This window comes from Hypomesus transpacificus, chromosome 23, assembly GCF_021917145.1.
Source record: "Hypomesus transpacificus isolate Combined female chromosome 23, fHypTra1, whole genome shotgun sequence".
Lineage (NCBI taxonomy): Eukaryota > Metazoa > Chordata > Actinopteri > Osmeriformes > Osmeridae > Hypomesus > Hypomesus transpacificus.
The window spans coordinates 10,550,598-10,557,927 of record NC_061082.1 but is presented as its reverse complement, the minus strand read 5'-3'; positions in this window follow the sequence as shown (position 1 = coordinate 10,557,927).

The window sequence follows — 7,330 nt, the reverse complement described above, 5'->3', positions numbered from 1 at the left end:
TACTTTCTACTTTTAATTAGGGACGTTTTTTTGCACAATAATTTCCACTTTAAAGCGTGGGAGTTTGTAAAAGAAGTACAGCTGCGTAATGATGTCCGTGTGAGAAACAGTCTAAGGATTATCGTAGTACAGGACCCTTAGGGGTTTTCACCCACTGAAGTCACTAAGGCCATGACGCCTGACAACATTGCAAAAAAGTCTCAACAACTGAGTGCTTCACAGCATCTTCTCTCATCGGTAACGGTCCTCATTAAACCCACGGACACGAGACTTTGAAAGCTCTGGCGTTATTGAGCACCGCTGACTCACAAAAAGAACCCTTTCTTCCTGTCCCTTGCTTGCTGAATATCAGGGAGGTGATTTGCATTGAGGGTTTGAATTGTGGTGTGTGAAGTTGAACATGATAAGCTGCTCCACAGAGGACGCCCTTGTCTCATATGCATATCTAATTGATGAGAAATTATTTTTCCTTGAACTGGAGGGGCTCTTGAGTTCGGAGGACCACGGGTAATAGGGTAGGGGTGGGGGATGATTGCTAACCAGGCAGGCATCAGGATGGACTCACAAGAGATGAAAGCCCTTCAACAAGTGTAGGATAAAGAGACATAGGCTAATCAGAGGCCCTGTTGTCAAGTTAGGCTTGATTTCTCCTGTTAATCAGTCCCTTAGATTGAATGGTCATCAAGGTACCTGGACTCACAATAGCAGACAATATACTAAAATATGTAAGGGATGATGCCTAACCCAACGAGGTGTCCAATATCACCTGATAATGGACAATGCGGAGGCGTGAACCGTCTGACGCTATTCCGCTTTACCATGGTCACTTGCCCAATTTTTTTTTTTCCAAACATAAATTTATGTTTTCATGCGTTTTGCCAAAAAAATCTAATGTTTTTAACGTTAGCCAACTCTATTTTCTAGTCCTTTCAGCTCATAGAATCGACACCGGCTTTCCTTTGGCTGAGCTATTAGCCTGAAAGCTAACGTTATGCTAGCCAGATTCAAAGGCAATAACATTGTGTACGGTTGACAAACAGTAAATATAATTGTACAGTATGTTTCACATGAAGACTAGCTAGCTAACCAGCCATGCCACTGTCCCAAAATCAAGATTTTCACGAAGAAAGTATCGGCCATACACTAGTACTAGTTACTAGGCTACAGTGGATCTCATCCTACCTGTCCGGAAGATCCTACCAGGTCTCCTGGGGAGGCAAAGTGTCAGGCCCCAGCCAGCTCTCCACTGGTGTCCCACAGGCCTCCATCCTTGGACCCATCCTCTTCTCCCTGTACACCACCTCTCTTGGAACGATCATCACCTCCCGTGGCTTCTCCAACCACTCCTACGCTGATGACACACAGCTGTACCTGCCTCAACTTTCTAAGACATTAAGTTACATGCTGAGTGCTGGCGACCAAAGACTAAATTAAGTAACGCGTTACTTGTTTGAACAAGGAACTAGTAACGGATTCATTCAATTAAATAAGTAACACGTTAAGTTACTCGTTACCTAACAAAAGTAGTCTGACTACTGTAACACATTACATTGTACACCCAACACTGGTTGCTAGATGCTCTGGTTGCTAGTTGCTCCTCAGCGTTCTTCCGGATGATGGAACCCCCCTGATAGTCCATGGGGACTTCAACATCTACCTCCAAGGAACGCAGGCTGTCGACTTCTTGTCTCTCCTGACCTCCTTCGACCTGACACTGCTGACCACACCGGTGACCCACAAGGCAGGCAAACAGCTAAACCTCATCCTGACACGTAACTGTATCACTGACTTATCCTCTGTAACCCCACTGCACATTTCTGATCACTACTTTATCCAATTATCTGTCTCTCTCCCTCCAACTTCTCCTACCTCCCCTCCCCTCGTAACTTTCAGGCGCAACCTCCGCTCCCGATTCCCCTCCCATTTCTCCTCTATTGTAGTATCCTCCCTCCCTCCCATTGATGAGTTCTCGTCCCACCCCACTAACACTGCCACCGACACCCTATTAACCACTTTAACTGCATTACTTGACTATCTCTGTCCCCTGTCAACCAGGCCTGCACAATCTTCTCCCTCTCCCTTCTCCCTCTCTCTCATCGCCCCACTTCCTGTCCCCTTGATCCTGTCCCCTCCCCTCTCTATCAAACCATCTCCCCCTCCATCATAACTTTTCTTCTCCATGTCCTAAACTCCTCTCTTACCTCCGGCACCTTCCCCTCTGCCTTCAAACAGGCCAGAGTTACCCCTCTACTCAAAAAACCCTCCCTTAACCCTGCCGTCCTCCAGAACTGCAGACCGGTACCACGGTTACCCTTCTTTTCTAAAACAATTGAACATGCTGTATCTAACCAACAGTGTAACTTTCTTTGTCAGAACAACATGCTTGACCCCAACCAATCGGGCTTCAAGACCAGCCACTCCACAGAGACTGCCCTCCTTTCAGTCACCACTGCCCTCCAGTCTGCCAGAGCGGCTTTGAGGTCATCCGTCATCATTCTGCTGGACCTTTCTGCAGTGTTTGATACGGTTAACCACCAGATCCTGCTCTCCAGACTTTCTGAGATGGGCATCACTGGCACTGCACTCCAGTGGATCTCATCCTACCTGTCGGGAAGATCTTACCAGGTCTCCTGGGGAGGCAAACTGTCAGACCCTCGCCAGATCTCCACTGGTGTTCCACAGGGCTCCGTCCTTGGACCCTTCCTCTTCTCTCTGTACACCACCTCACTTGGACCGATTATCACCTCCCGTGGCTTTTCCTACCACTGCTACGCTGACGACACGCAGCTGTACCTGTCGTTCCCCCCGACCGATCCGAGGATCTCAGCTAGCAAAGAAAGTAATGTTAAAGCTAGTTAGCTTAACTTGTTGAAGAGGAGGTATATAGGCTAATGGAGGATTTGAGGTTACCTAAAAAGCGGAGAAAACTGCACCAGCAGCCAAGCATACGTGTTGTTTTTCAGACAGTAAGTACTTGATACCGAGCTAAATGTGTGCAAATAAAAAAGTTGTGCTGTTTTTCTGATAAAATGACATGTGGTCACAATGCAGGCAGTCACTGTCTTGGGAAAAATTACAATATTCCTTTAGATGTGACTTCAAATGGTCAAAGTAGTCCTCAAAACTATGTGCTAAATGTGTGAATTTTCATAGAATTGTAGGCAATGCACTTAACAAAAAAAATATGGGGAAGGGTAGCCTATTCAATGTCTAAACCATGGTTACGCCCTTGCCTGGTACTGACCTTCCGAGCAGTGAACGGGACTGCACCCGACTACATCTAGTCTCTCCTGCAGCCTTACACCCCCACCCGCCACCTACGGTCTTCTTCAGACAACCGCCTGGTGGTCCCACCGCTCAAGACCGCCCAGTCCCAACACAAGCTCTTCTCCTGCCTGGCCCCCCAGTGGTGGAATCAACTCCCCACCTCCATCAGAGACACAGACTGTCTCTTCACCTTCAAGAGAACCCTCAAGACGCACTTGTTCCAGGAGTACAACGGTACTTAGATATGGCTTACTGAACCCAATGCTAGTTGCCTCAAGGACCACAATGACTCTTGCTTAGAGACTTGTTGCTCTTGTTGGTAGGTGGAAACTGATTAAAACTGTTGTATTCACTGTGAAATATTCTATTTTAGTTAATCTTATTTTTTATCGATTCATGTTGTTTAATTGTAACTTGCTTAACTACATGCTCTTATGGTTCTTCCCTTTGGCACTTATTTTTTGGTTGTTCACAATGTGTGCTTCTTGTTTTGGCTACCTGCAATGCTTTTGGGCTATCTTGTTGTTATTATCAGCGACCAATGCACTTTGTAAAGCTTTCTCTTGGATAAAAGAATCTCTCGCTTTGGATAAAAGCGTGTGCTAAATGAATACATGTAAATGTAGATGGTTAATAAGAAATGAACAGCATTCATTATAAATGTACAGTAGGCTACAAAGCTATACAAGTGTGAGAGAGGCTGTTAACAATAAAAGAGAGATAACTATATATTGCCTCTGTTTCATAGATGTGCCAGACAGACTCTCAGTACTAACAGAGCATGTGTGAAGGTGCCAAGCACTTCATTTGTGGCTGTCAGTTGTGTTATCATGTTTCTCTGAGATGTCTCTTAGAAAGCTAGATAGCCTCTGAACTCGAGAATAATAATGCTTTCCTTTTAGCAGACAATTTTATCAAAAAGCAACATACAAGACAGAGGGGAACCTGAATTTGATCTGCAGTTAAATGCTCTAACCACTGAGCTGTATCCTCCCCCCCCCCCCAGTATGAATCAATACAGCTTGCATCCATGCTTAGTGACAGATCTCATTACTGGTGTTCTGGTATCTCTTGAAGGAAAGTAAGGACAGTCAGGATTGTTGGCCTAAGTGTTTTGACAGCTCGGTAAATAGCCTCTCTCACATCCGATGAAAATGTCACATTCTTTGATATCCCTGTGTTTTTGTACACAAGAAACTTCAACCGTTGCAATGTGACGGCGACACAACACAGAAGTAGGAAAAAGTAACACATAGATGTAGTGTCCTTATTTAACATCACATCCATTAGAAGTTAATGACCAATTGACTAATGTCACAACACTCAAATGTGACAACACTCAAAAGACCATACACACTGGAGGCCAGCAATCTACACTCAGTATTCTACTAAACTGGCCAGAGGGTTCTTAAGAATACATCTAAAAAGTCCACTCTGAACATTCCACTCACCATTTTGCTCAGATCCTTTGCATTGAGCTAGTGAGTCGTCACGATGACAGTATGTCCTAAGGAGAGCTGGCCCAGGCACATTATCTTTACTGCAACCAGGCTCTGAATAATGTATTTTGGCCAGGCCACAAGAAGCCGCCCGGCCCTCCTGCTGTCCTCCCCTCTCCCCCAGCTACCCTGCAGGCACCCTGGCTGACCTTAATGAAGCTAACTGGAAACACAAACCAGCATCTAGGACATCTTAATAGGAGGGCTATTGTCTCTCACAGGAGTTGTCCCTTGGAAAGAAGATAGTGTATAAATGCTCTTCTGCTGTCTATGTTGAAGCTAATGTTATAACTAGGCACGTTGCTAAAGGTTTGTTTTAGACAGGTATGTATGACATGTATTTGCAGTATGAATGCTATGTTATTCTGTTTCAACCACATTGAAACTGGTTAATTAAGCTCCAGTTAGAGCATGTCGTTTGTATAATATTCTCCTTTCAGTCCTGGTAGTGACTGGATAATGGATAGCGACAGCAAAGCTCTAAACAAAAGGCTCAAATTAGAACATCTTAATGGACTATGCAAACATGAATGTTTTTCTTTCAGTTTCATTTTTTGTTTTAAACAGAAGACACATTAATTCCAGAGGGAATGGTGGGGGGGGGGAGAGTTTTGAGGGGGAGAGGGGGTGGGTGGACAAGGGATGGAAGGAGAGTTAGTGGGTTAGACTCTCAGTCTTCCATGGCATTCAATCTGAGGATTCTCTTTTGCCAGACAGTCATCCTCTTCTTGGCAGCGGAAGAGCCTGAGGTCTCTATCACATCCTCTGTGAAATGCTCGTCGTCTCCGATGCACTGGTGCAACTTTGCCTGTCTCCTGGCGGCCCACCTCTCGTATCGCTCCTCCTCCCTGTTTCTCAGAGCCTCCTTCCGCTCGGCACGCTCTGCCTGGTAACGGTTCCAGCGCCCCTCGATCTTCTGCCGGTACTCCTCGGCCACCATCAACGCGCCCCTCTTCTCTTTCTCACGGTCAGCACGCGTGCAAGGGGGACTTTTGCACGTGGAGGCCATGCCTCTCGTCAGGGGGAGGTAGGGGTCACTCCCCTCCTCTGCCTCCCTCAGGAAGGTCCGCTCAATCTTCCTGAGGATGCGGTTCTTTACTTTCTGGTTGATCCAGTTGAAGGCCTTTTGTTGGATGCTCTTGTCCTCCTCGCTATTGGACAACGTCTCTTCAGCAGCCTCCTCAGTGATCTCCTGTTCTTCAACTTGATGCTTTTGAATTCCCAGAGGCCCATCATGCTCGGCCCCACTGAGAGAGGTCTCGCTCTGAGTGATCTGGCTGGTTTCACTCAGGTCGTCCCCAAGCAACTCTTTTCTTCCCATCTCCTCCAGCAGACACGCTTCTTCCACCTCGTTCTCGAGACCGTCTCCGTCCTCCTCGGCTAGTCTTGTGCGGTTGAGTGGCTCCCACAACTTTTTAACCACATCGCTCTGCTCCTCTTCTTTTCTCAAGAGGCCCTCCTGCTCAGCTTGCTCTTCTTTCTCCGGTTCAGTTGTTTCAATCTCCAGCTCTTGGAGGGAGCAGGGGGAAGTGACAACACTTTGTGCCTCAGATTCTTTAACAAGACACATCACTCTTCCAGTATTATCTGCCTCGTGCCGCTTTCTCTCCTCCTCATTCTCAAGTTCTTTTCTTTCAAAATGTTCTCCTAATTTTCTCTCCAGGGCTTGTTTCTCCACCTCAATATTTATTTCCTCTTCTCTCCTTCTGTCCTCTTTCCATCTTTGTAGTTTCCTCTTGTCTCCCATGATCTCTCTCTGCCTCCGTCTCTCTCCCCTTTCTTTCTCTTCATGCTGTATTCTCTCCATTTCAACACGCCTTCTTCGCTCATTTTCTATTTTTCTCAGCTCATCAACCATCTGCTTCTTAGGCGCCATCCCCGAGGCCCCTTCTACATGTTGGTGCAGATTGACATCCACTTTCTTGGTCTCCATACTGTTTTTATCCACAGTAAGTGGCTGGCAGGGCTCACAGACTTCCTCTTGACCAACCTGGCTCTGCTCCAGATTACTTTGTCATTATAGCCTATTAGCACTCTGTGACATCATTAGAACCCCAACCTGATTATTACACCGCAAACTGGGTTGTAAATTTGAGGCAAGTAAATGATGTCACAATTAGGGGAAAATTATAAGTAAGGGATAATCCCGTTTATTACACGGCTGTTCTTAATGCTGTAGAATGCCCCCATTCACTTGAACGTTCTGTTGTCAATTAGGCTATTTTTCGATAACAGACCGTTGCTATGAATAACTGACCGCTGTCAAGGGAAGTGGCCTTTTTTGCTTCGGATTCATGTCTTTCTTAGCATTCCGCAAGTAGTCCGGTAACTTTTTAGCCTGGCTGCCAGCACAATTTAGCCCCGCCCACAAAATAATTTGGTCGGGAAGTTGGGTCTGGAGGGGCGCGTATTGGGGAAAAACTATCTCCGGACCAGGAGCTGGTCGGACCAATGAAATTGTCAGGGCGGGCTTCATATGATGATGGACAGATGATCAACAGTAACGTAATCAACAACGTCACGAAAGAGCGCTTGGGTTGAATTTGTTTTCAACAAACAACATA